This window comes from Myotis myotis, unplaced genomic scaffold (assembly GCF_014108235.1).
Source record: "Myotis myotis isolate mMyoMyo1 unplaced genomic scaffold, mMyoMyo1.p scaffold_m19_p_16, whole genome shotgun sequence".
Classification (NCBI taxonomy): domain Eukaryota; kingdom Metazoa; phylum Chordata; class Mammalia; order Chiroptera; family Vespertilionidae; genus Myotis; species Myotis myotis.
The window spans coordinates 32494877-32510307 of NW_023416320.1; the positions used below are offsets into that span (position 1 = coordinate 32494877).

The following is a 15431-nucleotide window of genomic DNA, read 5'->3' on the forward strand; positions in this document are numbered from 1 at the left end:
TCCAGATTGTTTTGACTATTCTGGATCCCTTACACTTCCATATGAATTTTAAGATTATTTTATAATTTCTACAAAAAACGCTGTTAAGATTTTTGTAAGGATTGTATTGACTCTGTAGACCAATTTAGAGACTATTGCTCTCTTTACTAAGTCTTTGGATCCATAATTATAGGATGTTTCTCCATTTACTTAGGTCTTTAGTTCCTTTCAAAGATGCTTTGTGGTTTTTTAAAAATCAGCATTATTGAGTTATAATTGATAAAATTGTAAGATATTTAAAGTGTATGTTGTGATGATTTGGTACACATATACATTGTGAAAGGATTCCTCCCATCTACTGAATTAACACATTCATCATTATTTTATTCATTATTGAAAAAGGGTATTTTGTTTATTTTCTCTTTTGTTTTTCTGTTTATTAGTATCTCCTCTAATCTTTATTATTTTCTTGTAATGCCCATTCTTGTATAGAGGTCTTGAACCTATGAATTATGGTTATTTCCCTAGATACCTAGCATTACTGGGTCAAAGAGTATGAATATTTTTATTTTTTAAACATTTTAAAATTTTTATTTATTCATTTTAGAGGGAGGGAGAGAAGAAGGGGAGGGAGGGAGGGAGGGGGAGAGGGGGAGAGAGAGAGAGAGAGAGAGAGAGAAAGGTAATGTTCCACTTATTTTTGCATTGATTGGTTGATTCTTTTATGTTCCCTGACAGGTGACTGAACCCACAACCTTGGCATATTGGGACGATGCTCTAACCAACTGAGCTACCTGGCCAGGGCAAGTCTGAACATTTGTAAATATCTTGATACATGTTACTAAACCTTATTGCAGAAAAATGGAACAAGTTAAACCATCAGAAGTAGCACATAATTTTCCAATGGATTATAATTTTTATATTACAATAAAATAGGTTAAAATTCCAAAATAGATGCAGCAATGAGTACCAGGTTAATAGGAATAGATAACTTGGCAAGAATCAGATATGGAACAATGTTAGTTTTCTATTGCCATTTTAACAAATTGCCACAAATAGGCATAAAACAACACAAATTTATTCACTTACAGTTCTGGAGGCCAGACGTTCAAAATCAGTTTTACTGGGCTAAAGTTAAAGTGTTTATAGGGCTGCTTTATTCTGGAGGCTCATAAAGAGGATTCACTTCCTTGCATTTTTATCAGCTTCTAGCCTGTGTTCTTTGGCTTGTGACCTCTTCCTTAACTTCCAAGCACATCACTGTAACCTCAGCTTCCATCTACACATGGCCTTCTCCTCTGACTTTGACTCCTCCTGTGTCCCTCTTACAATGACTGTTGTCATTACATCAAGCCTGCCCAGATACCAGCACAGTCTCTCCATCTCAAAGTCTTTAATTCAATCACACCTGCAAAGTCCCTTTTGCCATATTAGATAACATTCACAGATTCCAGAGATTCAAACATGGATGTTCAAAGGTCATTAGTCAGCCTGCCATCTCAAACTTTTATAGACCCTACATGAATTTATTCACAGGAAATTACCCCTGACATGTTTTTTAGTTGCTTAATCTACCTCAAGGCACAAGTACAATTAATGGAATTAAAGTTCACTTCTCTGTGTTGACAACATTACCAGGAAAAAAGCTGAAGGGCATATATTAGAATGAGATAATTTTGTGATGTTGGAAACCATGAGCCAGAGAGATGACTGGGGACAAATGTGTAGCAAAGGAGGAAACTTACTGAGCCTCATCGATAAAGGGTCGCTGAGAGAGAACAGTGATGATTTTTACACAGGCTGCTCTAAAAATGTCATACATGCCAAAACCGGTTTGGCTCAGTGGATAGAGCATCGGCCTGTGGACTGAAAGGTCCCAGGTTCGATTCCAGTCAAGGGCATGTACCTTGGTTGCGGGCACATCCCCAGTAGGAGATGTGCAGGAGGCAGCTGATTCGTGTTTCTCTCTCATCGATGTTTCTGACTCTCTATCTCTCTCCCTTTCTCTCTGTAAAAAATCAATAAAATATATTAAAAAAAAATAAAAATAAAAAAAATAAAAATGTCATACATAATAACATGACTGTAATCACCAGTGTGCCATAACTTTTTATTACTGTAGCTGAATATCTGAATGTTGAGAATTTCTGATCATTGGAAAATTACTAAACCAAATTTTTTAAAGTACTATATGGTAAATCAGTGGTTTACAAAGTATGGTCCAGATACCTGTTGATGTTCTTTGTGAACAGTGACGCTGAGATGAGCTTGGCGTGCAGGATACAGAGGAGCAGAGGGCTACTGCTCGCTCAGGCGAGTAGCAATGCTCCCAAAGCCCTCATGGCTTTTATTTGGGGAGTACAGCAAATAACAATGGAGTACAGCAAGTAACAATGACTAACAAGTATGCTTATGAGATCATCTGAGCTAAGTTATACATTACACTATTAATTTCCTATGTTATACCAAGACTCTTTCCACCTGCAGCAGTGCACCCTCCCTTGAACTTTCCATGCCCTTATGGACTATTTATCACCTCAAGGAAAGTTCTGCCTCTGAACAATAAGTCTTGCTTGCAAGACTTTGTTCTGACGTGGCCTGCTTGCAGGCTCCCGTCTTTTCTTGGCAGAACGTCCTCTTCTAGTTAACTTCTCATTCCACTTGTCCAGCTACAATACATCCAGTTATCTCTAAGGATCTCATGGTTGTCAGGTTTGGATATATGTCTGTTTCATGTTTACAATAGATCATTGCTTATATCATCACTTAGCATAAGTCAATTAATCAATTAATTTCCTATCAATTAATAGATGCCATCTTTTAAATAGTGCATTAAATCAGCACTAGAGTTGCAGTGAGGAAATCTGTTTTTGTTCATTGGTAGTGACACAATGCAGAGATTGATTGGGGGGAAAGAATTACACCTTGAACTTGAAAACAGGATCAAAAGTTTTAGAATTAACCCTAGCTGGTTTGGCTCAGTGGATCAAGCGTCAGCCTGTGGAGTTAAGGGTCCCAGGTTCGATTCTGGTCAAGGGCACACCAGGGTTGGAGGCTCCATCCCCAGTGTGGGGCATGCAGGAGGCAGCCAATCAATGATTCTCTCTCATCATCAATGTTTCTATCTCTTTCTCCCTCTCCCTTTCTCTCTGAAATCAATAAAAATATATATTAAAATAAGTTTGAGAATTAGTGGGTGTTAAAAAGAAGTGCAATTAATTCATTCCACTGTAACACCACCTAGTGGAACTTGAGAAAAAATTTGTTTTTTTATGTCTTGAAAACAAGAAAATGTGTAAAGTAAACCAGGATTCATTAAAAAATAAGCTCAAGCCCTAGCCGGTTTGGCTAAGTGGATAGAGCATCAGCCTGCAAACTGAAGGGTCCTGGGTTCAATTCTGGTCAGGGCCACATGCCCAGGTTGCGGGCTCCATTCCTGGTGTGGGGCATGCAGGAGGCAGCCGATTGATGATTCTCATGACCGATGTTTTTCTTTCTCTCTCTCTTCCTCTCTGAAATCAATAAAAATATATTTTAAAAAAAGTAAGCTCAATATAAATATCATTTTCCAAAGTGATCAAGAAGACTGATATGCTCCATTTAAAAGTAAGAAGTAACTTTACATTTGTAAAAACAAAATTTACTTTTTCCAGTTACAAATTAGACATACTCACTTTATGTATTTTACAAAATAACAAAAGGTATACTAGGATAGAAGTCATTCATAATTCTACCATTCAAGAACATATTTCATTTTAAACATTTTTTTCTATGTTCATGTGCATACATTTATATTTTATAGTGTAGTTTATCTTGCAGTCCTGTTTTTGCTTAACATTTCTTTGGTTATACCAAGCTATTACATATTTATATACACTGAGTGGCCAGATTATTATGATCACCTGACGTTTGTAAGCAAATTAGCTATAATTTTGCGCTGAAGTTGCTAGAGGGCCAGACCATTATAAATAGGGAAGGAGGTTGTTTACCACGACAGTAGAAGTGGTTTTTTTCTGAAGATATGGGTAAACAATGTGATTTAACAGCCTTTGAACGTGGGATATATATAGTATATAATTCTGGTCACCAATTCCAATGTGTGAAATTGCTCCCACCCCAGTTGGATGTCCCTACAATTCAACTCAATTCTGACTTGAACTACGGGGACATAGGATCAGGTGCCACAGGTTATGGGCTCAGTCGAACAAGACTATCCCCAGTTCAGATGCTAATTGCAAGCCCAAGAATGGTGAACAAAACTAAATATATATTTACTGTAAATCACAGTATCACAACCTATAACAATGCTTCATGAACGAATCCATTAAAACTACATGTACATTGAACATATACTTTGCAAAATTAGCAAGAGCAAAAACATTGAACAAGGCAACCTCGAGTTTGAGTCTGAACAGTTCCATGAACTAGTTATTCAACTTCATGCTAGTACTAAAATTTGAATAATTTTTTCTCAATAAATTGAGAATAAAGTTAACTTCATAAGGTTGATAGGAAGAAATGACACAGAGTGCAAATAAAATGACTAGTACAGAGATGATCGATAGTGACTACTAGTATGTAACTGCAGAACCAGCTCAAAATGGTCCTATTCTGCTTAACAGGATACTGAGTTGCTTTTCAGTGACAACAGACCAAATCTGTAAGTCATGCTGCAAAAACATGCTCAGAGGAGAGAACTCTGACCTCCAGCTGCATCCAGAACCAAAGTCTCAACCCCTCATGGACCAAAGGACTAGGACATAACCAGAACTGGAACAGCAAAATCCTTTCAGAAGCCAAAGTTTCCTTGTCCAGAAAGATCCAGTGTTGACATCCCTTTACCGTAAACGGTCTAGTTCCAATGTCCTCCAATTAAAACTATCCTCCAGGACTTCCGCATACTCTCCCCCACTAACCCTTTAAAAGCCCTCACCTAGGCCAGTGAGCAAGATGGATTTAGGGCTCCATTAGATCTCCCATTTTCTCGATCAATAAACCTTTCCTTACTCCAAACACTGATGTTAGGAGTTTTTGCCTTACAAACTTGGGTTTGGTAACAATTATAATCTTGTTGATGCAAACTAAATAGATACAAAAATCATTGAGTTATGCTGGAAATTCATTTGATGGTTATTAGAATTAACTTGGCTATCGCAGTTAAGCCTTAAAACTCTATTACAAATAACCTGAGTAGAATGTTTAAAATTTAAATTATATCAACTCAATAGTTAAGTTTTATATTCATTTTGTTTGAATATAAATTGAAATTGAATTTTAAAAGTCAAGTATACATAATTTTATGGTGGTGTAGAATGATGTGGCTTCAACTTTTACCTCTATGCAATTACTATTGTTAAATACAAAACCACAGGCCCCAAATAGTGTTACTCATGCTGCAAGTCCACGATACCAAACTTAGATTCAGTACCTGATCTAATTGCAGTTTCTACCTCTCCCAGTAATGTATTCTTAATCAACCAGTCTGGAATTTTCTGGTCAAGCCCCAGTAAAGTAACTTGTCACATGGGTCCTCTCCAGCCCCAAAGAGAGAAAGGGCAACCTGCATGATGAAAACCCTTCCCAATCTTTTCTCCCCAAAGAAAATATGTTCTGGCCTCCCTCCAAATCCTCTTTTCTTTCACTAGTAGCGTCCTTGCCCCATCCTGCTTTCTATAAAAACCTTCCTGAGAGGACTGACTTCCCCTAAGGCAGCGGTTCTCAACCTGTGGGTCGTGACCCCTTTGGGGGTCGAACGACCCTTTCACAGGGGCCGCCTAAGACCATCGGAAAACACATATATAATTACATATTGTTTTTGTGACTAATCACTATGCTTTAATCATGTTCAATTTGTAACAATGAAAATACATCCTGCATATCAGATATTTACATTATGATTCTTAACAGTAGCAAAATTAGTTATGAAGTAGCAACGAAAATCATTTTATGGTTGGGGGTCATCACAACATGAGGAACTGTATTAAAGGGTCGCAGCATTAGGAAGGTTGAAGGTGACCTGGCCTGAAATAATTCATTCTTTTCACTTCTTAGTCCCATCCTTTTTCTGCCTATAAAAACCTTCCACGTGTACAAGTCCCTCGAAGCTCTTTAGTTCCTAGATGGGATGCTGCCTGATTCATGAATTGCTTAATGAAAGCCAAGTAGATCTTCAAATTTACTCAGTTGAATTTTGTTTTTTTAACACTACATAGTAGTAGTTCCTCCATCTGCGATTTCCCTTTTCGCAGTTTCAGTTACCTAGTCAACCACCATCCGAAAATATTGGAAAATTCCAGGAATAAACAATTATTTATGTTTTTAATTGCTTGCCATTCTGGGTAGAGTGATAGTCCCCTTCTAATCCACGCTGTACATGCTCCCCACTGTTTTCCCATTTCCCCCTTAGTTCTTCTCAGGTAAACAAGTGGAAATCCAGTTTTAATATGTGTGCATGGGGAATTCAAATGAGCAAGAATTCCAAAGACAGTAAGGCAAAATGAGGTATATGTCGTTTTCGGAACTACAGAAGAAGTAAGACAAATCACGGGGAAATTAAAAGACTCCATGTTTAGCCTGGCCGGCATGGCTCAGTTGTTGAACATTGAACTATGAATAAGGAGGTCACGGTTCGATTCTCGGTCAGGGCATATTTCTGGGTTGCGGGCTTGATCCCCAGTGTGGGGCGTGCAGGAGGCAGCCAATCAATGATTCTTTCTCATCATTAATGTTTCTATTTCTTTCTCCCTCTCCTTTCCTCTCTGAAATCAATAAAAATATTAAAAAAAAATAAAAATAAAAGACTTAATGTTTAGTAAACAAATGTACGTTGGACCACTTTGAAACAATGGGACACAGAGAGGACTTTGATCCAATGGGCTTTCCTAGGTTCCTCCCTATCATACTTAGTTCAGATTAAAGTATGGTCATCTATGATGATGGCCAATATTAACTTACCAAGAAAGCTACCTGTTTTATGACCTAACTAGACCCAAGAATTGATTTGACAATATCTAAAGATTATTGTCAATATCTGAAGAATATCTGGAGTCTGTCTTAGTCCGGATTCCCCGAGGTGGTAATCTGCATGCGGGGGGCTTATGAGGGATTGCTCTAAGTAGCAGCACATCCAGGGGTGCCAGAGAAATCAAATTGGGCAGAAGTTGAACTGCAAAGCAGCTGTGGGAGAGACATCAATCAATCTCAGAGCCAGTTCTGGGGCTGAATCATATCTCAATTATTTTTTTTATTTAGCTTCCATCAAAATAAATTCCTGTCATTCCCACATCTGTTTTTTTTCCCTCCACTGTCTCAACTAAATTCCTCTTCTCATTCCTCAATCTTAGTGATGTTTCTTATTCCTCAATTATTTTTCATACTGGTTTTTAGTCGGAAAAAAAATAATTTTTAACTGAAATGATACCTGCATAACTTTGGGATTGACATTAGGCAGGGGCTGTCTGAATATGAGCTTTCTGAATTCTAAAGAAAACTCAAGTTTTACATGGTTTTTAAAACATGTGACAAAAATATCAGTGATAGTATCTGTAAAAAAATGTAGAAGTACAGGCCAAAAAAAGATCTCTAGGCACTGAGTTACAAAATCAAAGAATTTTCAAGCAAGTTGAGATTACATAACCAAAACCATTCATTTTAAAGATGAGAATACAGGAATCCAGACAGATTAAGTAATATGTTCAAGGATATATTTAATTATTATTCATTTATATACTTATAAATCCTGTGTGTTATAAAATATAGCCAAGCATTTATATATAGAAGAAATAATTGGTACAAAAATCCTTTTTGCTTTTACTATTAATAATATTTGGGATGAGTGCTAAGTGAATATACATAATTATTTTTTAAAATCTAAGGTTATCACTTTTTGATACAGCAAACCAAAAGTTGAATTTTAAGTTCAGCTTATCTTGAAACTTGGTTAAAAAACAACAAAGATATGTAGATCCAATATTCATTTTTCAATTCTACCCACTTATTCAAAAGTTTTTGTTGAAAATTAGTAATTTCCTCCTTGTCTACTATTGATTAACAGTTCTTGACAAGTAGGTGTGAAGGTGCTATACTTTAAAACTTTAAAAAAGTGACTGAATCCCACTGAAGTGCCTCATTTTAAAGGGATGATTTTAAAATAAGTTAGAAAAGTCTGTCTCTAAATGTGGAGATATGAATTTTTATAGATGATATACTTATTTCAAATATAAAATTTAATCATTTCCAAACTTTTATATATATATTAATAAATATGGTTTTTGTTTAATGCATTTGTATTTATTGTTAAAATATTCTATGAACTGACAGATTAAATGTGTGAATGTTTGTAAGTATCCACTAGGTGGAGTAATTCTAATAGTCACTTATCAACATAAGGTCAGTATAGTTGGAACTTTTGTAAAAACTTTTTATTAAAGATTAATACATAGACATTTTACAAATAATTCACTCCAAAAGGATAACAGTTCTAATTGTTAGAACTAAAGCTATAAAACTCCTAAGAGAAAACAGGAGAAAATATTTGTGACCTTGGTTTAGGTAAAAATTTCTTAGGACACAAATAAGCATGAACCATAAAAGACAACATTAATAAATAAGACAATAAAAATTTTAAACTTCTGGTCTCTGAAAGATACTACTATGAAAAGTAAAAGCCACAGACTCGGAAACAGTGTTTCCAAACCCCATATCTGATTAAATCCTTGTATGCTGAATGCACAAAAGAACTCTAACCAGTCAATAATAAGGAGGCAAACAATCTAAATGGGAGAGGGGTGGACACACCACTAAAGGAGAAAGATGGATGACAAACAAGCACATGTAAAGATGCTTACCATCTGTCCATAACTGCCATAAGGAATAGATGATCTGAAATTCATTGCCTTCTATGACATGTAAAGACAGGGAAAATCCTTCTGGTGGCACCATAAAACAAGATCTGACCTGCTATTCCAAAGTACAGGTATCTGAAATGTGCCACTCCAAGGACCAGTGTCTGCACTTCCAGTTTGGGTAGCTCTGCTTGTGTTCTAAGGGCATCATAGAAGGCCTTACCTCTAACCACAGATGAGTGCCATGAGTGCCTCATCTATGCCAGGCACAAATTTGTACACTGCTCCAACCCAAGGAAAATTCCTCATTATCTACTCATCAAAGAGCATTATGCCTGGAAGTAAACAATTTTACATACTCAGTGGGAACTCCATGGGAAGATCCATATTTTAACTTCTTCTATGAAACAGCACAGAGGCTTTTGCAAAATTTTTGAATAGGTTAATAAAGACAAGAAACATTTCTTTAAGACCCATGGCCACCCCAGAAGAATTAATACAAGGGAAAACAGAAAAGAATTACTATATGCTATTTAACAAACATTTATTAAATAACCAGGTGCTGGGTAACATGTTAGACAATGGGGACAAAAAGTTGAATAAAATATTGGTCTCTGCCCTAAAGGAGTTTAGAATCTATTTCTGAGGATAAGAACAATAACATCATACATTTGTATAATACTTTACAGTTTACAAAGTATTGTCACATGTTGCAAATTCACTGCTCTATTATGGACTATAGAGACAATTAACAAAATACAAAGTGCTATGGAGGTTTAAAGGGAAGGGGTTTCTAGTAGTTGGATGGTAAGAGTGGGATGAGAAGCAAAGACTTCATGGAGAAGGAAGCAAGCATTTCAGGTGAGCTTTGAAAGGTGGACATAGTTCAATAGACAATGCTTGGAAGCATTTGTTATACTAACTTGTGCATAAAGTCAAGAGAATGTTAGAAACATTTAGGGAAAACATGAGGAGCAGAATTTGGCTGCAAGAGAGCAATAAAAGAAAATAAAGCTGGAAATAAAGTTTTAGAAATATATGCTTAATTTATCCAGATTTTGGGCTAGCAAATTAAATGAACTGTACCTTAATCTGAGACTTAATCTGAGTTTAGCTCTTTCAAAAGAATTCCTATTGCCTTAGGTGGTTTGATCAGTGGTTAGAGCGTTGGCCTACAGACTGAAGAATCTCCGGTCCCAAGTTCGATTCCAGTCAAGGACACACGCCCAGGTTGCAGGCTTGATCCCCAGTGGGGCGTGTGCAGGAGGTAGCACATCAATCATTCTCTTTCATCCTTGACGTTTCTATCGCTCCTTCTCCCTTCCTCTCTGAAATCAATAAAAACATATTAAAAAATAAAAAATAATTCCTCATTTATTTTAAGCTATTCCTGTTAGGTTTCCATCAAATTCATTTGACTTCTATGTCTTCCTCCAAAAATATTATCAAGACTACCCTTTTCCTAATCACTCACTAGTCAATTCATATACATTTCTCCTCTCCCACACAGAAGTTGTCTCTAGAATGGTGAAATTTTGACTATTCTACTTATTTCCCTCTTTGTGGTTCCTGGTTTTCTGTAATGAGAAGAAAGTGTTTAAATAATACAAACCTATTTGTGTAATAAAATCTTTACCTTAGATTAAATCTTCTAAGATTATTTTTATACCAGAGGCCTGGTGCACGAAATTCCTGCATGGGTAGGGTGCCTAGGTCGGCCGGTGATCAGGGCTGATCCTGGCCTTCTGACTGACAGCTGGGGCCTTCCTTTGCTCTGTGCCGCCCCCTGGTGGTCAGTGCATGTCATAGCAAGTGATCGAACTCTGTCTCCTGGTTGAATTCCCAAGGGGACACTTTGATTATTAGCCTTTTTTTAAAAAAAATATATTTTATTGATTTTTTACAGAGAGGAAGGGAGAGGGATAGAGAGTTAGAAACATTAATGAGAGAGAAACATCAATCAGCTGCCTCCTGCACACCCCGTACTGGGGATGTGCCCGCAACCAAGGTACATGCCCTTGACCAGAATCGAACCTGGGACCCTTAAGTCTGCAGGCCGATGCTCTATCCATTGAGCCAAACCTGTTATGGCTAGCCTTTTATATACATAGATAAAGCTTATGTTATTTTTCTATAATCTAACATCATGCATATTCTTTTGCAATTTACCAATTATTGGACATATAGATTATACCAAATTTTTGAAATGATGAATAATGAAGACCAGTTAAAATTAGATGAAAATATAACTCAGTTGGTTAGAGCATTGCCCCAGTACAGCAAAGCTGCAGGTTTGATCCCTAGTCAGGGCACATATAAGAATAACCAATGAATGCATAAATAAGTGGAACAACAAATTGATGTTTCTCTTTCTCTCTCTCCTTCCTCTCTCTCTAAAATTAAGCTTAATCTATATTTTTTCAAAAAGGTAGATGAAAATAAATTAGTATAAAACAAGAGCAATCCTGTACTGGGGGTTGGGGGAGGGGACAGTGCTGGGGATGGACAACAATTTTTAAAGATGCATAAAACATTACAAACCCACCCACATAACCAAAATGACATGTGGTCTGGCTTGCTGCCCACCAAACTACCTTTGGTCAAGTTATTTTCAGCTGAATAGTAATGTTACACTATGTGCTGAGTACTATGCTAGGCAATGATTGACAGAAAAATGAAATATCTGATCCTTATCCTCAAGGAGCTAAAAGACTAGTAAAGGCCCTAGGCAACATAAATGGCGCCCACTATCTGACCCTATCTGGGAGGAGCCAGGAAGGTATCCTTGAGGATAGTAAGCCCTGAAGTGGCTTAAGTGAGCCCTGAAGGGTGAATGAGTTACTCAAAAGGAGGACTCAGGAGAATGGGAGTGTAAAAAGATTTCCAGGCAGAAGCAACAACCTATGCAAAGATACAGTCAAGAATGAATTTGGTATGTTGAGAAAATTCTAAGTGATATATTTCAGCAAGAAAGTAGGGGCATATGTGTATGGGATTTGGAGGGGAGAACATGAGAAGTTATAGAAGTCTACAAAGTGAGTGTGCTCAATATGGTACTCTAGAGTGCAAGAAAAATTGTAATTTTTATGTTCGGTTTATTTTTTTAATTTTTCTTATGATGTAATTTATATTAGACCTAATATTAGAACAATAATATAAAATTTGCTGTATTGGGAATGATGCTCAAAATTGCTTTTCTGTTTCAGGGTATGAGTTGAATGACATTTGGAAACAACTGCTCTAGGTGAAGGGAAACTAAGGGTTTTAAGGAGGGAAGTATGGCAACAAGATCTAACCATCGGCAGCAGGGTGGAGGACGGTTGATGAGAGAGCATGCAAGCAATTCAGAGGCATTAGTCAAGATGAGAAATGATGCGGCTGGATTAGGAAGTTGCCATGTCTTTGTAAATTTCTTGGACTAAACATGAGAATGAATGAAATGCGCTCCGAAGTGGCAGGGTGGGGAAAAAAAAAAGAGTGGGGGCATGTCAAAAGGAGACAAAAAATAGCCTTTTCTTCTGATAGCCAAAGCTTGGAACAATTTAAACATAATGACAGTACTGGGTTATATAACCTAAATAATAATATAAATATAGGAGAATGTGGTACTGGAGAGTCAAATTTCCCCATCACTAGTGAGAATGAGGTTCTTGGGGTACCTAAGAGTTTTCAGAAACCTCCACGGGAGAATGGGATGTGGAAAAAGGCTTTATTTGTATAAAGTTACATTTCTTGGGTTCTGGAGAGTTTTTCCTAAATCCATAACTGTATCTAAGTTGTGAGAAAACAAAGTTTACGGTAATATTTCCTCTCATCATCTCTTGTTCCAGTCTTCCTTAGTGGTAAACATTCTGATTTTTAGCTGAGCACATGGCAACCTAGAACATACCAGAATATAACCTTCAGGTTTCCTTTAACAAGGTATTTTCTTAAGGCTGTATTCTAGTTAGCAGGAGGTAGGCAGAAATAGGAAATGCAATTTCTATAAAATGTCCTTAAAGGGAAGACATGTGCCTTTCTTTTTCCAGGTAGGAATGTGACTATGAGGGCTGGAGATTGGGCAACCATCTTGTACTGGGGGAAATGTTATGAGGATGGTGGAGCAAGAGGCTAGAAGCCCAATCCCTAATACTGTGACAGCAGCCCAAGCCTTGGACTGACTACCTGCAGCTGAACCTAATTCGATCTGATACATGGAGTCATGGAGAAGCACAGGGCCAATGTGTAGCGTGGTACAGAATGAAGTCACTGGATAAGGGCACAAAGCGATTGAAGGGTAAACTCAGTCTGCTCTCTCCTTTCCAAGCTGGGAACAGTGCTGTGTTCATCATGGGGCTGATATACTAGCGGCCCTGCGAAAGACTGAAATTTTGTCTAATCTCCAGATCAGCAGTTTCCAAAATACCACCTGCATATTAGACCGAATATTAACACAATGTGGTGGAGATGGTGTTAGGTAGTTCCCAGATGTACTTTGAAAAAGTATTTAATATTAAATTAAATGGGTTTCTATCTCATGGCAATTGGCGCTCCATTGTGCAAGTTCAGAACTCACAAGAAGCCAGGACAAGAAAGGAGTTTGAGGGGCAAGAATGAAAGTGAACAGAAACTCACCAGCATTATGTAGTGGCTGGAGTACAAGCTCTGAAGCCAGATTGCCTGTGTGCAAATCCTGGCTCTCAGGTGAGGAGCTGTGCTATTTTGAGCACGTTCCTTAACCTCAATGTGTGTCAGTTTTTGTAACAGCACTTAACACACAAGGATGCGATGAGGACTTCAGTGATTATTATAGTGCCTAACATAATGAACATTGAATGAATGCAAACTATACCACCATTCTGGGACATATGTTAGCAATGGAGCCAGAAACTCGTCCTGTATAACCTCTGCTGGCTGAAAGCTTACTCTATGCCGGGAATTATACATAGCTGCCCTTTGTTTTACTCATGGGCAAACGAAGGCTTAGAACATTTCAATGACTTTCCCAAGGCTTCACAATGAATTCTAGCCCAGCCAGAATTCAGACTGGTTGGGTTCCAAAGCCATGCTTTTTAACTTCGGTAAGTAAGGATCAAAGACACGGCCTGAAAAATCTCACAAACTTCCTTTTATATGATTTCAATTCCCCCCACTCATAACCTGTCCTGTAGTAGCAAATTCTCTCAAACTAAACAGGCCTTGTATGGGCCCAGCCAGACTGGCTCCGTCGGTGGCTTCCTCTCTCTAAGCATGTCCTCAGGTGAGGGAAACCAATCCATCAATCCAAGGTCTGTGTGGGAGAGGAACAGGGTAGACGGGAGAGATTGAGATCAACTACTGGCAGGGTGGGGACGTCTTGGGAAATGGCCAGAGCGGCAGCCTGACCTGAAAACGGGTGAGTCCCTGGGACACGTGGCAAAATGGGACCGGAAAGTGCCTCTTGGTGATTGATATGAAATAGCCGATTCCCAATGATCCAGGACTATGATTCAGTGCTTCCAAAATCTTGTTGCGTTGTAAACCACAAAATTAATCCTACAATTCAGCAACTTTATACTTTCTAAATTATCACCTACTTGATGCAAGCTTTGGGAGAATTTAGGCATTTAAATTGTTTTTTTACAGAGTCCACTTCACGCCTGTTAGGCAAGGAACCTTTGCCTTGCTTGCAAAGATGTCATTTCAACAAATTTCAAAATGTTGCATGCCGGTGCTTTGGTTTTTGCCAATTTCCAGAAAAGTAACTTTACCAATAACTTTAAATGTATCTCCTTTTCAGGACGGAAAACAACGTCCGGCAACGATACTCCATCTTTACCAAAGTTACCTTTATTCATCAAAATCAACATCTCAGGAGGGGAACACAAGTCCAAGAATCGGGTGGCAAAGTCTGCTCCGCCGATGCCGGGAGAACTGGGAGCTACGCCTATCATGTCGCCGGGGTTTGGCGAGAACGAACACGTGCCGGCGCACCTCCCAGCTGCTTTTGGGTGTCAAGCGCCCAGAGCTCCCACCCAGCCACTTCGCTGCACGTGCTGGCTCGTGCCGACGGCCCCGCAAGTCCGTCCTGAGGGCGGCTGACTCACCGGCCACGCACGCGGCTTTGGAGTCTCCGGAGGCTCCTGGGGAGGCCCGGCTACCGCTGTTGGGTCAGCCCGATGGGCGCAGCTGCGGCGCTCCAACCGGCCAAAGCTCACGCCGCCGCCGGACCGCCTCTACTACAGGTCCCGGCAGCCGCGCCTCCCGCCCGGGCCCACTTCCGGCCAGAAAGACCCGGACTCCGGCTGTGGGCCCGGTATCCCGCCGCCACCGCCCCACACGCGCCCCGTACTCTCGGGGCAGCGCAGAAGGAAGCGGTGGAAGGGCCTCTGGGAGTGGACACGCGCAGCCGCGCAAGCGCGCTCGCCCCGTGGCGCATGCGCGCAGGGGCCGGCGCGCGGCTCCGGTCTCCGGTGACGTGGCGTGCGGAGGTGGAGCCCAGGCCGGTGGCGGGAGGCGGGGGAGGAAGCGCGAGGTGAGCGCGGACGTCAGAGTGGAGAGCGGAAGGTCAGGGAGGCTCGGAGCGGAAGTGAGACCAGGGAGTCTGTCCGCCATTGTGGCCCCGAGAAGCGGAGAGCGAGAGGGGAAGAC

The 15431-nt window shown here is 39.4% G+C and overlaps 1 long non-coding RNA gene across 1 annotated transcript; it reads right to left on the minus strand.

Moving 5' to 3' along the window:
- Positions 1-8380: 8380 nt before the first annotated feature.
- LOC118670886 lies at positions 8381-10600 on the minus strand. Its single transcript, XR_004972494.1, has 2 exons — positions 10459-10600; positions 8381-10150 (listed from the first exon to the last, which is right to left on the minus strand). It is a non-coding gene; the product is annotated as an uncharacterized LOC118670886 (long non-coding RNA).
- Positions 10601-15431: the final 4831 nt, after the last annotated feature.